Source organism: Somniosus microcephalus, chromosome 13, assembly GCF_052327205.1.
Source record: "Somniosus microcephalus isolate GS21.2 chromosome 13, FLI_Smic_1.0, whole genome shotgun sequence".
Taxonomy (NCBI): domain Eukaryota; kingdom Metazoa; phylum Chordata; class Chondrichthyes; order Squaliformes; family Somniosidae; genus Somniosus; species Somniosus microcephalus.
Genome location: NC_140999.1, coordinates 59221473 through 59242352, shown reverse-complemented (window position 1 = coordinate 59242352; position 20880 = coordinate 59221473). Strand labels below are relative to the sequence as shown.

General features: G+C 45.1%; 1 pseudogene; it reads right to left on the bottom strand.

Moving 5' to 3' along the window:
• The window catches only part of LOC147108351 (digestive cysteine proteinase 2-like), a 108955-nt pseudogene that overhangs the window by 57321 nt on the left and 30754 nt on the right, over positions 1–20880 (bottom strand).

Below are 20880 nucleotides of genomic sequence, written 5' to 3'. Positions count from 1 at the left end.
CCTTACCTTTGTTTCTGCCTACAGCCTTCAGCCGCTTTGGAGCCTATGGGGAGATTATGGGATATGTGAACACTGGGATAGAGTTGTGGTGTTTGACAGCACTGGAAAGCATGTACCAGGCGTTGGTAAAACTTGAAGGCATTGTAGGGGAATAGTATTTTCCATTATAAATATTGAAAAAGAATCGGTAATAAAAAAATGTTGTCAGAGGAAGTGTGTGCAGAATATAATGGAAAAGTTTGATAGGTTTATTCATACTTATCATCCATAGCTTCAGTTTCTTACCACTGCTATAATACTGGAAGGTCTTAGGACTTGCATCAATAGCAACAGATATGGGTCCAACACTTTTCACTGTTTCTGCTAAAGCTCGTTCGGTCTTGTGTTGGACGAGTCTGTGTCCTGTAATGGGGGCAGCAACCTTACTTTCCTGAAATTTGCAGTAGCCATCCTAAGTGATAAAGAAAATGTTAAAGGTTAAAGTTCATTAATACCATGCTTTTCAAAGTACCAGCGATATCTTTACAAGATCTTTAGCAGCCCCTTGAACCCTAAAGATGGTGCAGTGCTTCGGAAATTGAAGACACAACCATGTTCAAATGAGAAGAGAACTATGATCCAAATTAGAATGTCATCTTACATTCTATTTGGACTGAGCTCTGCTGTCTAATGCCATGAATGCTGTAAATATATTGTATCTGGTGAATTTGAAAACACGTTTAAAAGAGATTTACCTCTCCAGTGTATGGGTAAGTTGATGCCTCCATTGTCCTTCACACAATCAAAGGCACTCCCTATCCATCCACCGTCACATCCATGGGTTCCATATTGTTTGCTACAATCAACCAGGTTCTGTTCACTCAGAGGAACCAGTTTTCCTTTCTTCTTAAACCACTGTCCTTCGAGGGAACCAATTGCACTAAAAGCCCAGCACGAGCCACATTGTCCCTGGTAATTACAGAAATACAATCACTTTAGAAACATGCTGATGTAAAAAGAATTTTCTTTCCACCTTTTGTAATGTGGAGTGCAGATTTACACTGATGATGTTAGTCCATCTTCTTTAGTGAGGTTTATAGGAAACACATGGGAATCAATGAGTATCTGTGTGCCCGGGTTGGAAGGGCAGTGCTTGGGCTCTTGCTTCTTAGAGCTGAGGCATGATTCACTGCAGAATAATTTAAAAAAGATAGATTAGGCATGGAGCCAGGGGCACAGTATGCTGCCTGTGACCCAGGTTTAAATCCAACTCAGACTGATAGGGTGAAAATCTCACTGAGGGGTTTAAAAATCATATGTGAAATTGTACCGTCACAACCCACTTCTTAATAAGCATGAGACCAAGGTGCAAAAATGCCCACAAATTGGCACTGAATTAGCAATCTCACACAGAGACATAAAGGATGGCTGGGGTGGGAAATTGAAATGTCACTGGTGTAGGAATAGGTGTTCACCTGACACTGGAGTTGAACAACATTGTTGGTGAAGAATAAAGGGAGCTTTAATGTGCAATAAATCTGTGCCGTACCTAACCTGGGAGTGCTTGGCAGTGGGTGGTTGAATTAGCAAAGTGTTCCCTTCTCAGCACCAACACCTTCACCTCAATCATCACAAATTAACTGAAAATATTAAAGGAAAGAAACAGGTGCAAAATGTTACAGACTGTGTTCCCCCCACCCGCCAAACTTGTATCTTTTTGCTCTGACCTCCAGTCACTCTCCTTCCCCACACTTTCCTTTTTACCTCCATCTTCTAATTAAAGTTGTTCCAGTTTCCCCATTATTCTCTGTCTATTTTCCTTTCCTTAACACTTTGGTAATTGTTTCATTTTATTTTAAACTAGATTTTTTTCTGGGAACTTGCTTTACATCTCTCTTCTGTTTACCTTACTTTCTGTTGTTATATTTTTGTCTTTTCTTCCAGCTCTGTTATAAACATCCCGGGGTAGAGTTTCCGCTTTGGGCACAATCGACGATCCGTGTGCAAATTGAGCCCAAAATTGCACCCGTTTTGCGAAGTGTTTATTTTTCTCGAGTTTCCACTCAGACTCATTTGCATATAACCAAATGCAAAATCTGCCATGAACCAGCACGCTCGGGCTGAGTTTTAAAATGTAATTTTTTTAAATTTAGCTTTAAAACGCATTCCTTGATATATTTAACTGTAGTAACTTGGTGCAGTTTGATTAATACAGCTAAAAATGAGTTTATCACAAATAATAAGCATTTTTAATCACAGTGCCAATCCACCACCTGTGAGTAACCCAATTTTATTCAGAACCATTTTCTAGTTATATTGGGGTACAGTAGTCAGTTTCTTAATAAATTAAAAGCAATATTACATTCAAAAGCTTTTAAAATGTCCCTGCACCCAAAAGCTCCAGCTCAATTTTTAGAGCCTCCTCGAAGGCCTGCAAACGAGCACAATTAACAACAACAACTTGTAATTATATAGCACCTTTAACAGAGTGAAACATCCCAAGGCGCTTCACAGGAACGTTATAAAACAAAATTTGACACAGAGCCACATAAGGAGATATTTGGGTAGATGTCCTAACGTTTGATCGAAGAGGTAGGTTTTAAGGAGCGACTTAGAGGAGGAAAGAGAGCTAGAGAGGTGAAGGGGTTTAGGGAGGGAATTCCAGAGCTTAGGGCATTGGCAGCTGAAGGCACGGCCACCAATGGTGGAGCAATTAAAATCGGGGATGCTCAAGAGGTCAGAATTAGAGGAGCGCAGATATCTCAGAGAGTTGTGGGGCTGGAGCAGGTTACAGAGATAGGGAGGGGCGAGGCCATGGAGGGATTTGAAAACAAGGATGAGAATTTTGAAATCGAGGCGTTGCTTAACCGTGAGCCAATGTAGGTCAGCGAGCACTGGGGTGATGTGTGAATGGGTTTTGGTGCGAGTTAGGAGACGGGCAGCAGAGTTTTGGATGACCTCAAGTTTACAGAGGGTAGAACATGGGAGGCTGGCCAGGAGTGCTTTGGAATAGTCAAGTCTTGAGGTAACAAATACATGGATGAGGGTTTCAGCAGCAGATAAGCTGAGGCGGGGCAGTGGAGTCGAGTGATGTTCTGGAGGTGGAAATTGGCGATCTTAGTTATGCCGCGGACATGTGAATGGAAGTTCATTTTGGGGTGAACTATGACTCCAAAGCTGCGAACAGTGTGGTTCAGCCTCAGACAGTTGCCAGGGAGAGGGATGGAGTCGATGGCTAGGGAAAGGAGTTTGTGGTGGTGACTGAAGACAATGGGCTGGATTTTATCAACGGAGGCGTGTAGGAGGTGGGAGTACAACTTTTGGGGTTGTAGTCCCCCCTCCATCGAGTTGTGGCCAACCCACTCGATTTTCACTTGATTGACCTTGTTGAGCCCACCCAGCAGGCTCATTAAGGGCCACCCAGCAACAGGTGACATCACAGATTGACATTTCATCTGTCAAGAGCTTTTGACAGATGACATATCAGCGTTTGACAGCTCTTTGAAGCTGTCAAACACTGACAATCTGTACTCTAAGTTAATTCCTTCCTCTCAGGCTGATTTAGAGATCTCTCCAGAACAGAAAGCAGGATGCTGCAGATTTTGACAGCTCTGCTTTCTGTGCTGGTGAGATGAGGGTCTCCCGAGACCTGAAGGAAGGAAGGCTGCAAAGGTAAGTAAAACTTATTTAAACACTTTACATACACCAAACACACTTAGCTCTGCACTCATGCACCCATCACTCACCTGAACACCGGACATCTCGAACTCTCCAAGTCCTTCAGCCAGACGGTCCGCCTCGCTAACTTGGCGTGGTTTGGAGCCGTCGGGAAGCCCACACTTCAGGGATAAAAATAGCAATTAGGCTAAAAGCTGCCTGTTAACTACCTGTTAACAGGCAGTTAATTGGCACTAATCCCCTTCTCGCCTCGGGGAGGTGGCTCCCAGCACAGGTCGAGTATCCGCCTCCTGTGAAACGGGCATGGAGGCGGGTTGGGGCAGGATGGGTTTGTGCCCCCCGATTTTGCGTTTTTAACCCCCCACATGCCTCCAATCCCAGCTCAACGGCCCGATGAAATTCGAGCCCAATGGCCTTGTTCTTCCCAATATTTATTTGGAGGAAATTTCTGCTCATCCAGCACTTGATGTCGGACAAGCAGTCTGACAATTTAGAGACAATGGAGGGGCCGAGAGAAGTGGTGGTGAAGTAAAACTGTGTGTCATCAGCGCACATGTGGAAACTGATGCCATCGGATGATGTTGCCAAGGGGCAGCATGTAGATGAGAAATAGGAAGGGGCCAAGGATAGATCCTTGGGGGAAACCAGAGGTAATGATGCAGGTGTGGGAAGAGAAGCCATTGCAGGTGATTCTGTGACTATGATTAGATAGATAAGAATGGAACAGGGCAAGTGTAGTCCCACCCAGCTGGATGATGGTGGAGAGGTGTTGGAGGAGGATGGAGTGGTCAACCGTGTCAAAGGCTGCAGACAGGTCGAGAGGATGAGGAGTGATAGTTTACCTTTATCACAATCACATAGGGTGTAATTTGTGACTTTGATAAGAGCCGTTTCGGTACTGTGGCAGGGGCGGAAACCTGATTGGAGGTATTCAAACATGGAATTCTGGGAAAGATGGGTACAGATTTGGGAGGTGACAACACTTTCAAGGACTTTGGGGAAGAAAGGGAGATTGGAGATGGGGCGGTAGATTGCAAGGACGGAGGGGGGGTCAAGGGTTTTTTTGAGGAGAGGGGTGATGAAATCAGATTTGAAGGAGAGGGCCACAGTACCTGAGAATTAACGGAAACTCACAATGGGTGATTCATTCATCCTGGGGGCATGGCCAGCGCAATTTTTTTTAGACTAGCGCAGAAGATTGCGGAAACTCGATTTGAGTTGAACATAATTTGCACTTAAAATTCTGCAATTTTTTTTGTCGGTTATGCTGATGTTACATAAGAACATAAGAAATAGGAGCAGGAGTAGGCTAACTGGCCCCTCGAGCCTGCTCCGCCATTCAATAAGATCATGGCTGATCTGATCCTAACCGCCAATCCACTATGACAGGACTATCTCCTGAATCTAACAGAATTAGACACACGAAACAGGAGCAGGATCAGGCTACACGGTCCCTGGGCCCGCTCCGCTACCCACAGGGCCATGACCGATCCGCACCTAAACTCATGTCCAAATTCCTGCCCGCTCCCCATAACCCTTAATTCCCTTTTCTTCTAGGAAACAGTCTATTTCTGTTTTAAATTTATGTAATGATGTAGCTTCGACAGCTTTTTGGGGCAGCATATTCCATGGACCTACCACCCTCTGAGTGAAGTAGTTCCTCCTCATCTCAGTTTTGAAAGAGCAGCCCCTTATTCTAAGACTATGCCCCCTAGTTCTAGTTTCACCCATCATCTGGAACATCCTCCCCGCATCCACCCGATCCAACCCCTTCACAATCTTATATGTTTCAATAAGATCGCCTCTCATTCTTCTGAACTCCAATGAGTAGAGTCCCAATCTACTCAACCTCTCCTCATATGTCTATCCCCTCATCCCCGGGATTAACCGAGTGAACCTTCTTTGTACTGACTCGAGAGCAAGTATGTCTTTTCTTAAGTATGGACACCAAAACTGTATGCAGTATTCCAGGTGCGGTCTCACCAATACCTTGTACAACTGAAGCAATACCTCCCTATTTTTATATTCTATCCCCCTAGCAATGAAAGCCAACATTCCATTGGCCTTCTTAATCACTTGTTGCACCTGCATACTAACCTTTTGAGTTTCGTGCATCAGGACCCCCAGATCCCTTTGTACTTCAGTACTTTCCAGTTTCTTGCCATTAAGATAATAACTTGCTCTACGATTTTTCCTGCCAAAGTGCATAACCTCACACTTTCCAGTATTGTATTCCATCTGCCAAGACTCTGCCCACTTACTTAGCCTGTCTATGTCCCCTTGCAGGTTTTTTATGTCCTCCTCTCTCACTACTTTCCCTCCCATCTTAGTATCATCTGCAAACTTTGATATGTTACACTCGGTCCCCTCCTCCAAATTGTTAATATAGATTGTAAAGAGTTGGGGACCCAGCACTGACCCCTGCGGAACACCACTAGTTACTGATTGCCAGTCTGAGAATGAACCATTTATCCCAACTCTCTGCCTTCTGTTAGATAGCCAATCCTCTATCCATGCCAGAATATTACCCCCATCCCGTGATTTTTTATCTTAAGCAATAATCTTGTGTGGCACCTTGTCAAATGCCTTTTGGAAGTCTGAATACACTACGTCCACTGGTTTACCTTTATCCACCCTGTATGTTACTTCCTCAAAGAACTCCAGCAAATTTGTCAAACATGACTTCCCCTTCATAAAACCATGCTGACTTTGTCTTATTAAACTATGATTATCCAAATGTCCTGTTACTGTCTCCTTAATAATGGACTCCAAAATTTTACCTACCACAGATGTTAGGCTAACCGGTCTATAGTTTCCAGCCTTCTGTCTACTGCCCTTTTTAAATAAGGGTGTTACATTAGCAGTTTTCCAGTCTGCTGGGACCTTTGCTGAGTCCAGGGAGTTTTGGAAGATTATTACCAATGCATCCACAATCCCTACCGCCACTTCCCTCAAGACCCTTGGATGTAAGCCATCAGGTCCAGGCGATTTATCCGCCTTGAGTCCCATTATTTTACCGAGTACCACTTCCTTAGTGATTTTGATCGTGTTTATCTCCTCCCCCCCTATAGCCCCCTGCTTGTCCAGTGTTGGGATATTCTTGGTGTCCTCTACTGTAAAGACTGATACAAAATACCTTCAGTGTTTTTGCCATCTCCATATTTCCCACCATTAATTTCCCGGTCTCATCCTCTAAGGGACCAACATTTACTTTAGCCACCCTTTTTCTTTTTATATAACTATAAAAACTCTTACTATCTGTTTTTATATTTTTTGCTAATTTACTTTCATAATCTATCTTCCCTTTCCTAATCAATCTTTGTTATTTTTTGCTGTCTTTTAAAGTTTTCCCAATCCTCTATCCTCCCACTAGATTTGGCTACCTTATATGCCCTTGTTTTTAGTCAAATACTATCCTTAATTTCTTTACTTAGCAACGGATGTCTGTCTTTTCTTTTACACCCTTTCTTCTCAGTGGAATATACTTTTTTTGGAAGTTGTAAAATAACTCCTTAAATGTACACCACTGATCATGTATCGTCTTACCCTTTAATCTATTTTCCCAATCCACTTTGCTCAATTCTGCTCTCATACCTTCATAGTCTCCTTTATTCAAGCTTAGCACGCTTGTTTGAGATACAACCTCCTCACCCTCTAATTGAACATGGAATTCAACCATGTTATGGTCACTCATTCCAAGGGGATCCTTTACTAGGACATTTTTAATTAATCCTGTCTCGTTACACAGGACCAGATCTAAGGTTGCTTGCCCCCTGGTCGGTTCAGTTACATACTGCTCAAGAAACCCATCCCTAATACACTCAATGAACTCATCCTCAAGGCAGCCCTGCCCAATTTGATTTGTCCAATTAATATGATAGTTAAAATCCCCCATAATTATAGATGTTCCCTTATTACAAGCCTCAACTATTTCCTGATTGATACTCCGTCCAACCGAGCTGCAACTGTTCGGAGGCCTATAGACTATGCCCACTCGTGTTTTTTTTCCCCTTATTATTCCTTATCTCCACCCAAACTGTTTCATTATCCTGATCTTTTGACCCAATATCATTTCTCTGTATTACAGTGATTCCTTCCTTTATTAACATAGCCACCCCACCTCCCCTTCCTTCCTGCCTGTCCTTCCTGATCGTTAAATAACCTGGTATGTTTAATTCCCAGGCATTGTCACCCTGCAGCCATGTTTCTGTAATGGCCACAAGATCATACCCATATGTAGCTATTTGTGCCATTAACTGATCTATTTTGTTATGAATGCTACGTGCATTCAGATAGAGAACTTTCAAATGTGTTTTTTGACACTTAGTTCCTGCTTTTGCCCTTTTTATTACTTTACCTTTTGCTCCATACCTTCTGCCCCTTCCTGACACGCTCTGGTTTTTCATTTCCCCACTGCTACCTAAGTCTGTGACCTTCTCTGTTGTCATTTTTATTATTTGTTCTCTAGGAACCTCCCCCCCACTAGTTAGTTTAAAGCCCTCTCTACAGCCCTAGTTATATGATCCGCCAGGACCCTAGTCCCAGCACTGGCCAAGTGAAGCCCGTCCCAACGGAACAGCTCCCTCCTGCCCCAGTACTGGTGCCAGTGTCCCAGGAAGCAAAACCCATTTCTCCCACACCAGTCTTGGGCAAATTGCGCAGAAAACACCAGTGAAACCGAACGGAAACTGTACTTCCCCATGTATAAGAAAAGCAGTTCACCAGCTTTCTACTGAATATTGGAGTTATTGAGGTTAACTAAGCTATTAAATTGTGAAAATCAGACTCTTATTGTGGCCACAGTGAAATTCTGGTTATTGTAAATTACGTGAAAATCTTTAATTCTGGCATGTGATTATAACACAAAGAAAATTGATCGGGGGGTGGGGGGCGCGGGGAGATATGGAAGTTACCTCTAAAGCTAATTGCAAGCACTTCTGTCTCTACGCATTTGTTTCTGAAATTGGAATTGATAAGATAAATTGATATGAATTGCTGTTCAAGCACTTGAGAAGGGAAAATTTACCTGAGGCTTAAGGGGATAATCAAATTTTTATTAAAAAAGTGCAATCTAGGTGGTTCCTGGCCAATGTGATGCATTAAGATGGAAAGATTTTTGGGAAAATAAAATTGAACATTGACAAGTCATATCATTCCAACAATTCTGCTCTCTGGATTTGGGATAATTTTGAAATGATAAAATGAACTCAAGCACAATATAGTGGGATTGATCTAGGAAGAGGTTAAGTAAAATAAACAAAAATGTGTTGATAATTTGGACCAAGTTGGGAACGTTTGGACTATGCTTTAAGGGTTAATGCTAATATTGTATTGGACAGCAGAGTTCCTCCATGCATGAGATGAAATGGTAATTAATAGGATGTGTAAAATTGTATGAGGAAGTGATTGAGGATATAATACAGAAACAGAAAAATTACACCACCAAATGGGGTACCTAAGTTCATTATCCTAGGTGATTATGGATGAATTTCAGGACCTGAAGAAAAGGGGTTAGAGAAAGATGTGTGATTGCAACCACAAGTAACATAAATCACCTAGGCATAATCACCAAAATATATCAATCTGATATCAATGCACAATCTAGTGAAAGTCAGGAAAGTCTAGTTACAAATTGTTGATTGATAGCTTTTTTCTTGGAGATGTTTGTATCTTTGCCCATACTGAACACTATTCGAGACATTGGGGCCATACACAGGACGATGAGCAAAGACCTCGAGAAACCTCCGATCTTTTTATAAGATAACTTGAAAGCACAGGAATGGTTTGCATCTGAAGTGACGCATGGCATGGTCTTGGGATGTGTGTGTGCAAATGTGAGGCTGCATGCATAAATACATGATGAAGATGAACTGAAGAATGGGTCTCAGCCATGTTTAATCATGCTGACAGCACCACAACATGAAATGGGTAAAGTTGCTCAGGAGAGTGTGAAAACCTTTTAATCAAGGCACTGACACATGCTCCATAGAGAAACCGACTAATCGATGAAACAATTGGTACATATCAGAGGGATTGAGAATTTGGATTTCCAAAATTGAGAGTTGGTTTCCTTTGAAGTAACAATGAAATTGGGATAACTGAGTGCAAGGAGAAATAATACTTAGCAAGAATTATTCACAAGATGGAGCATCTTTTAAGTCCATGATTTCTTGATAATATGCGGCGGCGGACCTGGGTGAAGCAGCGGTGGCGGAGCGAGGTTAAAAGTGGCGGCAGCAGCAGGTAGGTCCCACAGCGGCGGCGGACCTGGGTGAAGCAGCGGCGGCGGAGCGGTTAAAAGCGGCGGCAGCAGCAGGTAGGCCCCACAGCGGCGGCGGACCTGGGTGAAGCAGCAGCGGAGTGAGGTTAAAAGTGGCGGCAGCAGCAGGTAGGCCCCACAGCGGCAGCGGACCTGGGTGAAGTGGCGGCGGAGCGAGGTTAAAAGCAGTGGCAGCAGCAGGTAGGCCCCACAGCGGCGGCAGACCTGGGTGAAGCGGTGGCGGCGGAGCGAGGTTAAAAGGGGCGGCAGCAGCAGGTAGGCCCCACAGCGGTGGCGGACCTGGGGGAGGCAGCGGCGGCGGTGGAGCGAGTGTAAAAGTGGCGGCAGCAGCAGGTAGGCTTACCAATCTCCGAGGGAGGGAGAGAAGTAAAAAGTAATCAAAGTGCGACATCAGTAGAAAGCAGGTAAGTGATTGGTTGGTGAGTGTTTCTCTCTTTCGCCTTTTTTCCAAACCTAAATTTTGTGGTTTATAATTTATAGGGTGTCCGTGGTGTTGTGGGGACTGCTGGTAAACCAGGGCCCTTAAGTATATCATTTAAGTGTAGTGAAATTGGTGGGATTGATTTGATTTAATTTAATTTGAATTAATTAATGGGTAAGTCATGGCAGGAGCGCTCGGCCCTGTGGTATGCTCCTCCTGCGCTATGTGGGAAATCAGGTACACTTCCTGTGTCCCTGACGACCATGTGTGCAGGAAGTGTAGCAACTGCAGCTACTGACAGACCACATTGTGGCGCTGGAGCTGCGAGTGGATACATACTGGAGCATTTGCGAAGCTGAGGAGGTCGTGGATAACACGTTTAGGGAGTTAGTCACACCGCAGGTAAAGTCTGCACAGGCAGGAAGAGAATGGGTGACAACCAGGCAGAGTAGTAGGCGCAGGCAGGTAGTGCAGGGGTCCCCTGTGGCTATTCCCCTCTCAAACAGATATACCGCTTTGGATATTGGTGAGGGAGCTGGCTTATCAGAGGAAGGCAGCAGCAGCCAAATTCCTGGCACCGTGGGCGGTTCTGCTGCACAGGATGGGAGGAAAGAGAGTGGGAGAGCTATAGTAATAGGGGATTCTATTTTAAGGGGAATAGATAGGCGTTTCTGCGGCCGCAAACGAGACTCCAGGATGGTATGTTGCCTCCTTGGTGCAAGGGTCAAGGATGTCGCAGAATGGCTGCAGGACATTTTGGAAGGGGAGGGTGAACAGCCAGTTGCCGTGGTGCATATAGGTACAAACGATTTAGGTAAAAAATGGGATGAGGTCCTAAAAGCTGAATATAGGAAGTTAGGAGGTAAATTAAAAAATAGGACCTCAAAGGTAGTAATCTCAGGATTGCTACCAGTGCCATGTGCTAGTCAGAGTTGAAATAAAAGGATATTTCAGATGAATACGTGGCTAGAGGAATGGTGCAAGGGGGGGAGGAATTCAAATTCCTGGGACATTGGAACCAGTTCTGGGGGAGGTGGGACCAGTACAAAACGGACAGTTTGCACCTGGGCAGGACCGGGAGCGATGTCCTAGGGGAAGTGTTTGCTAGTACTCTGGGGGAGGGTTTAAACTAAAATAGCAGGGGGTTGGGAACCTGAGCAGGGAGACAGAGGAAAGGGAAACAAGGATAGAAGCAAAAGAAATGAAGAAGAAAAACAAAGGTGGCAGTCAGAGAAATCAAGGGTTTAAATCAAACATGGCCAGAGTAAATAATAATTCTAAAAAGGTGTAAGAGTGTTAAAAAAACAAGCCTGAAGGCCTTGTGTCTTAATGCGAGGAGCATTCGTAATAAGGTGGATGAATTAGCTGGGCAAATAGAGGTAAACGGATATATGATATGATTGGGATTACGGAAACATGGCTCCAGGGTGACCAAGGCTGGGAACTCAACATCCAGGGGTATTCAATATTCAGGAAAGATAGGCAAAAAAGAAAAAGGAGGTGGGGTAGCATTGCTGGTTAAAGAGGGGATTAACACAAGTGAAAGGAAGGATATTAGCTCTGATGATGTGGAATCTGTATGGGTAGAACTGAGAAATACCAAGGGGCAGAAAACGTTAGTGGGAGTGGTATACAGACCTCCAAACAGTAATGCGAAGGTTGGGGATGGCATTAAATGGGAAATTAGAGACGCATGCAATAAGGGCACAGCACTTATCATGGGTGACTTTAATCTACATATAGATTGGGCTAACCAAATTAGTAACAATACTGTGGAAGAGGAATTCCTGGAGTGTATACAAGATGGTTTGCTGGACCAATATGTCGAGGAACCAACTAGAGATCAGGTCATCTTAGACTGGGTATTATGTAATGAGAAAGGATTAATTAGCAATCTTGTTGTGCGAGGCCCCTTGGGTCAGAGCGATCATAATATGTTAGAATTCTTCATTAAGATGGAAAGTGAAGTAGTTGACTCAGAGACTAGGGTCCTGAATTTAAATAAAGGAAACTACGATGGTATGAGGCGCGAGTTGGGAAGGGTTGATTGGGGAATGTTACTCAAAGGGTTGATGGTGGATAGGCAATGGCAAACATTCAAAGATCGCTTGGGTGAACTACAGAATTTGTTCATCCCTGTTTGGCATAAAAATAAAACAATATAGGTGACTCAACTGTGGCTAACAAGGGAAATTAGGGATAGCATAAGATCCAAGGAGAGGACATATAAATTGGCCAGAAAAAGCAGTAAACCTGAGGATTGGGAGCAGTTTAGGATTCAGCAAAGGAGGACAAAGGGATTAATTAAGAGGGGGATAATAGAGTATGAGAGTAAGGTTGCAAGGAACATAAAACCTGACTGTAAAAGCTTTTATAGATATGTGAAGAGAAAAAGATTGGTGAAGTCAAGCATAGGTCCCTTGCAGTCAGAATCAGGGAAATTTATAATGGGGAACAAAGATATGGCAGACCAATTAAATACATACTTTGGTTCTGTCTTCACAAAGGAGGACACGAATAAACTCCCAGAGATGTCGGGGAACATAGGGTCTAATGAGAGGGAGGAACGGAAAGAAATCAGTATTTGTAGGGAAATGGTGTTGGGGAAATTGACGGGATTGAAGGCCGATAAATCCCCAGGGCCTGATAATCTATATCCTAGGGTACTTAAGGAAGTGGCCCTAGAAAAAGTGGATGTATTGCTGGTCATCTTCCAAAATTCGATGGACTCTGGAACAGTTCCCATGGATTGGCAGGTAGCTAATGTTACCCCACTATTCAAAAAAGGTGGTAGAGAGAAAACGGGGAATTATAGACCTGACATCAGTAGTGGGGAAAATGCTAGAGTCCATTATAAAAGATGTAATAGCAGAGCACTTGGAAAACAGTGACAGGATCGTACAAAGTCAACATGGATTTACAAAAGGTAAATCGTGCTTGACCAATCTACTGGAATTTTTTGAGGATGTAACTGGTAGAATAGATAAGGGAGAACCAGTGGATGTGGTATATTTCGACTTTCAGAAGGCTTTCGATAAGGTCCCGCATAAGAGGTTAGCGTGTAAATTTAAGGCACATGGAATTGAGGACAAGGTAGTGACTTGGATAACAAACTGGTTGGCAGACAGGAAGCAAAGAGTTGGAATAAACAGCTCTTTTTCCGAGTGGCAGGCAGTGACTAGTGGGGTACCGCAGGGATCGGTCCTAGGACCCCAGCTATTCACAATATATATAAATGATCTAGACGAGGGAACTAGATGTAATATCTCCAAGTTTGCAGATGACACAAAGCTGGGTGGGCGTGTGTGCTGTGAGGAGGATGCCGAGAAACTCCAGTATGATTTGGACAGGTTGGGTGATTGGGCAGAAGTGTGGCAGATGCAGTATAATGTGGATAAATGCAAGCTTATCCACTTTGGTGGCAAAAACAGGAAGGCAGATTATTATCTGAACGGCAATAGATTGGGAGAGGGGGAAGTGCAACGAGACCTGGGTGTCCTTGTGCACCAGCCGCTGAAGGTAAACATGCAGGTGCAGCAGGCGGTTAAGAAGGCAAATGATATGTTGGCCTTCATAACGAGAGGGGTCGAGTACAAGAACAAGGATGTGTTGCTGCAGTTGTACAGGGCCTTGGTGAGACCACACCTTGAATATTGTATGCAGTTTTGGTCGCCTTATCTGAGGAAGGGTGTTCTTGCCATGGAGGGAGTGCAGCGAAGATTCACCAGACTGATACCTGGGATGGCAGGAATGACGTATGAGGAGAGATTGGGTCGATTGGGCTTATACGCACTGGAGTTTAGAAGAATGAAAGGGGATCTCATTGAAACTTATAAAATTCTAACAGGACTGGATAGACTGGATGCAGGAAGGATGTTCCTGATGACCAGGGAGTCCAGAACCAGGGGTCACAGTCTAAGGATAAGGAATACCCATTTAGGACAGTGATGAGGAGGAATTTCTTCACCCAGAGAGTGGTGAACCTGTGGAATTCTCTACCACAGAAGGCAGTGGAGGCCAATTCATTAAATATATTCAAGAAGGAGTTGGATATATTTCTTAAGGCTAGAGGGATCAAGGGATATGTGGAGAAAGCAGGGACAGGGTACTGAAATTGGATGATCAGCCATAATCTCATTGAATGGCGGTGCAGGCTCAAGGGGCCGAATGGCCTACTCCTGCTTCTATCTTCTATGTTTCTATGATACAGTGTAGCTTTCTGTAAAATGTATTATGATTTTCTTTGTCTGTATCATGATGTGTAATATTAGCCAAATAAAACTTAGACTAAAAGAGCGGCTTGAGAAAGGTATGTGTTTCTAACAAGATAAGGACCTTAGAAAGGATGTGTTGGAGATTAAGACTGAAAAATAGTAAAAGAAATTATTTTCTTGGATTACTTCTGTAGTTTAAAAACCCTAATATTGAAAGGCTGACATGCATATGAAACAACGTTATGCTGTCATTAAAAAGGGGATATCTACCCTTGGAAATCATGCATGGTGGGAGACAGTTTATAACATACGTTAGCACCCATGGGCTAGAATAATTTCAATGGGTTTTGTTAAAGCCCAGATAATTGTCCTCATTATTCTAATTGGAACAATGTGCTGGTTTAAACGATTAATTAAGAGACTATCACAGAAAACCCAGAACTTGGAATTAAATGCTTTGATTAAAGGCTGAGGTGGTAGGAACTAATTCCTGTAGCATTTAAAATTGGGCTGGAAATTTGTGTTGAAAGGTGTCGCAAAACGGGCGGCATCGGATCGGCCGCCCATTATACGCAACACCTGATATTCAGTTCTATTGCAGTCATAAGGGGATTTTTAGCCCCTTATGTTTAGGTTGGGTGCTTTTTAACATATAAACTATATACACCACTCACGTTTAGATTAGGCATCTTAATAAATAAACAGACACGCTTATAAACATAAGATAGCTAGGATTGTAGGATAGTAGCTAAGAATCATGGAATGGCTAAGTTAAAACTTACCCAGTGTACAGAAGGACAGGCTGAGCGAGGTAATGCTGAAAGCTGCTCATATTGCAGGTTTATGCATCTTTCAGACACGATAAGGGCAGCTTTGAGAATGTGTTGAGGGTATGTAGACCTTGGGTGTGTCAAGATATAGGGAGTTTGTGTATGTACAGACCCTGAGTCATTCTGATAATGGGTCAAGTAATGTGAATAACAAATCCATATGAGGGAGAGCTTTCATGAGCAGAGGGGTATAAATAATTCTAGTTTTATACTTCAATTTTAGCTCCAGCACGGAAGAGTGTGAGAGATAGACAAGCAGCCATTGAGACAGACACACCCTATGCAGCAGCAACAACATACATTAGTAATTGGTCAACTATCCCAAGGTTTTGGCAAAGGATCGTGAACCCTGGGGCACCAGATTTATCTAGCTGTACTCTGATCAAGGGCACATGGATGTGTCGGTGTGCTGTCACCCAGAAGAGTGTCCGGCTTGTGGTTTCTCCCTAGATGAGCACTCCCCTAATTGTACTGTTAGGCCCTGATTTTAGGGCAGCTGTCGGGCGGCTTTTCATGCGGCCATGGTCCGAAAAAAAAAAAAAAAAAAATCGCATAAAAAGCGGGTCGGGACCCCCCCGCCCCATCCGACTTTCGGACTGCCATTTCCCCGCGCCCCACTTCAGTCCCGCCCGCCGCTGGCGGGACTGCTCGTCGGAGCACTAATCAGCAATGATCACCTTGTTAAGTGCGATTTTCCGGCGCCGTTGCGACTTTGGGGCTTTCCCCACGTGAAACACGCCTGCGGGGAACTCCGCCGATGAGAGCTGGCGTGAAACCAGCTGGCTTGCTGAGGGCTGAAGACATTTAAATAGGCAACCTTTGCAGGCTGCAGGACCTTGTTGACCAAGGCTTGGGGGAACTTTTTGAAGCCTTAGGAGCAGCTGCAGAAAGTTGGAGCCTCACACACTTCTCCAGTGTGAGCTCCTGGGAAGCCCCATTCACTACTGTAACTCAGGACCTCCTCAACCAACGCATCTGCCAGAAGCATGGGAGGCCTTTGGTTCCTTCCCTTCCTGGCATTGGAGGATCTCCAACAGCAGAGGAGACTGGAGCAACTCCAGCAACAGCAACACCAGCCGCACCAGCAGGAGCGGCAGGTTGCGGCTCAGCCACCTGGGGCAGCACAGGCCAGAACATGGAAGGCTGTCGGCGCAGGAGATACCCCCCAAACAGGGTCTACAGACACAGGGTCAGCTACCTCAACATGACTGAGCAACAGTGCCAGAGGCGGCTCCGACTTTCGCGAGAGGTTGTGACTGACATCTGCGCAATGCTGCAGCAAGACCTGGAGCCCAGAGCAACAGGTCCACACTACTTGCCAGTGGCCATCAAAGTCACCACCGCACTCAACTTTTATGCCTCAGGCTCCTTCCAGGGATCAGCAGCAGACATCAGCGGCATCTCACAGGCGGCTGCACACACATGCATCACGCAGGTCACCGATGCCCTCTTTGCCCTCGCGCACAATCACATCCATTTCACCCGGGATCACGCAAGTGTGAGGGCACGTGGATTCGCAGAGCTGGCAGACTTTCCAAGGGTGCAGGGCGTCATTGACTGCACACATGTGGCCCTTAGGGCACCCCACCGCAATCCAGGAGTTTGTGTCAACCGCAAGGGCTTCCACTCCCTTAACGTTCAGCTGGTGTGTGACCACAAGAAGGTGATTTTGCACGTTTGTGCCAAGTACCCTGGCAGCTGCCATGACTCCTTTATACTGCGCGAATCTACTGTGCCTCCGCTATTCAGTCCGCCAAACGAACTTCAAGGATGGCTCCTTGGAGACAAGGGATATGCCCTGCGCACTTGGGTAATGACGCCATTGAGGAGACCAGTCAGCGAAGCTGAGGAGCGCTACAACTCCAGCCACATGACCACCAGATGCATAATCGAGCAAACCATCGGTTTGCTGAAGATGCGCTTCAGATGCCTCGATAGATCAGGTGGAGCCCTACAGTACTCATCAGCCAGGGTCTCCAAAATCATTGTGGTATGCTGTGTGCTTCACAACATGGCACAGCATCGTGGCTTGCAGATTCCGCAGGACCAAGAAGCTCCTCACAGAGCCGCCTTGGATGAGGATGATCCTGAGGAGGAGGAGGAGGAGGAGGTCGGAAACGAGCATCCTGCAGAGGCCTGCCAACCAGCGGCACCAGTGCGCGAGAACATTGCTGGGTGGAATGCAAGGAACGCACTCATCCTGGCCAGATTTGCGTAGTCTGATACATCAAACACTGCAGCCTCACTGCTTCTGAACTGACCATGGACATTGGCCCATGCCTGCACTTACCAACAACTTTGACCAGTTTGCAGTCATCTGCAATTTATCCTAAGGCCTCTATGTGACATCCACATTCGCCAAATGACAGACGCCGTAACTGCAGCAGCTGGCAACAAAGTTTATGTACAGGAAAATGATGCCATTAAAACTACTTACAAGACTGGATGGTGTAATAGTTATGTGAATGTGAGCATTGAGAGAGACGGAATGGGTAAGGGTGCATGGATGTGACTGTGAAGTGGAAGAAGAGATTGCTGAAGCTGAGTGCTGTTGGGGAAAGGCAATGGGGATGAGGTTGAGGGTGATGGAAACTTCATACTTGCTTTCCCTGTGTGGTGAAGGTCATGGAAGCGCTTCCTGCACTGCAGCTAGGTGCGACGGGTGACATCCAGAGAGTTCACCCCTGCTGCCCCCTCCATCCAGGCAGCTGTGGACTCTTTGGGAGGCCTCTTCCTCCCTGAGCGAGGGTAGAGGACCTCCGTGGGCCCTTACCCCATCCACCAAGGTCTGCAATGACGTCTCGTTTAATTTGCCCGCAACTCGGCCTCTGCCGCTGGCAGCAGCTGGTGCAGGCTCCTCTGCCATTGTGCAAGAGTGGTTGAGAAGCCTGCAGAGGTGGAGAAACTTGCTGGACACTTTGAAAGCACCACGAATGATGACATCATAGTGTGGGGATTTCAGACTCGATTTAGACAATTAGCAAGGCTTCCCACATGCTGGGAATTAATTGGCCAATTGAGGGAAAATTGCGTGGGGCTGGCTGACACTTTATGTGTGTCAGAAACCCCACATTCAGGGAAATCCGACCATTTCCCACACAAGCCGAAAATCGGGCCCTTAGTGTTCAAAGATGGAAATTGGGATGAGAAAGACAGATACATGGGAAGAGGTCGTTACTGTGTAATAACATCGGACTTTGCTTACCATTATTGCAAGCTCGGTCCTGATCCTAGTAAACGTTCATAATGTTATGGAGATAGCAATCCTAATACTTTGTGTAGTATCCTTAATGTATAAAAGGCTGAATATGCAAATGACTGTTTTGCGCTTGCGAGCCGTGAGCTAAAGAATGGGCTGGAAATGAGAGCCTACAGGAATATATCTTGTCGGCCCAACAGATGGGATGGGCAAGAAAAGCAGTTTACAGGCTTTCGACTGAATATTGTTAACCTTCTGTTGAAGATTGTTTAAACCTTGCATAGATTGTTTTGTCCTTGATGAGTGGCAAGTAATGAGACACACTGGCCTTGATTTTCCAAGCCCCGAGGAGGCGGGCATGGAGGCGGGACAGCACGTAAAATCGGAGAAATTGGGGGCGGGTGGCAAACCTGTCCTCATCCCGCCTCCGTGCCCTTTTGCCAGGAGGAGGGAAGATGTGCAGCTTTGGGTCCCATCTCCTGGAGGCGGGAAGGCTTTTAATCCTTTTAACTGCCTGTTAACAGGTTGGAGGAGACGTGGAGGAGGTCTGCGGCGGTCGGAGGCACCTGGAAGTAAGGTGTAGAGGTGAGTGATGGGTGCAAGTGTGGAGTGGTAAGTATGCAAGGTGAGTGATAAGTTTAAAAACCATCTTCACTTACCTTTTTTTACTTCTGTAGCCTTTAGCCGTGCTGGATCGGGAGAGCGGACATCCACCTTGTCAATTTCAGGTAATGGCTGATGGACCCTTCGATCCATCAGACATCTGAAATTTACTTTTTTACAATGTTTTTCAGTCCTCACCACAAAAACGAGTCAAACTCAAGAGAATGTCAGTGTTTGACAGCTTCACAGAGCTGTCAAATGCTGTCATTTCTTCTTTCAAGAAGTCTTGACAGATAGCACGTCTGACGTTGACGTGATCTGTCAGTGACTTCTTCCCTAATTGGCTTGCTGAGCCCGCCAGGCGGGCTTAACAAGCTCAATTAGGGGAAAATCCCTCTGAATGGTCAGGCGAGGATGGAGGTGGGACATTGGCACGACAAGCAGCAGTCCTGCCTCCAAGTCACCTCCATTGACAAAATCCAGCCCACTGACTCCCATCCTTAGCAGCATGTTCTGCCGCCTTGTGGAATGTGCAGGAGTAAGCATTGCCTGGAGACAGAGAGAATGGTTGATGCAGGCTCAAGGTCCAGCAGAACTAAAATGTGATTGTGGACATATAAGCTAGAGTGTAAAGCGTACATGTTAGCACGTTCTCGGAGCAAGACTGGACATGCTCAAGTGGTATCACAAGGACCTTTGAGAGTGTACCAACCTTGTTGGTGTTAAGCTTGCCAGGTTGTCGCTCAACGTCTTATTTAGTATTTTATAATTGTACTTTTTACACTTGTATTTTAAAATCTATTCTAACCTCTTAATAAAGCTTTTAGACTTTGGAATAAAACACCTTCTAGCCTCTTTGTGCACAAGACTGAACTTTAAGACAGATTACTTACGCCATGTCTCCATTGTTCATGCCTGGCCATAATCAGTGCACGTAAACAGCAGCAATCAGCAAGCAGGAGAGGCACTTTCAGGCAAATAGGAGCTAAAACCAAAATTCCACCTTTCTCACCGGTTCCTACAAGCCCGTCATAACTTCAACATTTCTTCAGAACCTTACATGTAATAATTAGAACATAAGAACATAAGAAATAGGAGCAGGAGTAGGCCATTTGGCCCTTCGAGCCAACTCCGCCTTTCAATAAGATCATGGCTGATCTTCTACCTTATCTCCACTTTCCTGCACTATCCCCATATCCCTCGAGTCCCTTAATATTGAAAAATCTATCGATCTCTGTCTTGAATATATTTAACAACTAAGCCTCCACAGCCTTCTGGGGTAGCGAATTCCAAAGATTCACCACTCTCTGAGTGAAGAAATTTCTCCTCATCAGTCCTAAATGACCGACCCCTTATTCTGAAACTGTGCCCCTTGGCTTGAGACTCCCCAGTCAGGGGAAACATCCTCCCTCCATCTACCCTATTAAGCCCTGTAAGAATATTGTATGTTTCAATGAGATCACATCTCATTCTTCTAAACACTAGAGAATATAGGCCTAGTCATAGGACAATCTCCTCATAGGACAATCCCCCCATCCCAGAAATCAGTCTGGTGAAACTTCGTTACACTCCGTCTATGGCAAGTATATCCTTCCTTAGGTAAGGAGGCCAAAACTGTACTCAGTACTCCAGGTGTGGTCTCACGAGGGCCCCATATAATTGCAGTAAGATGTCTT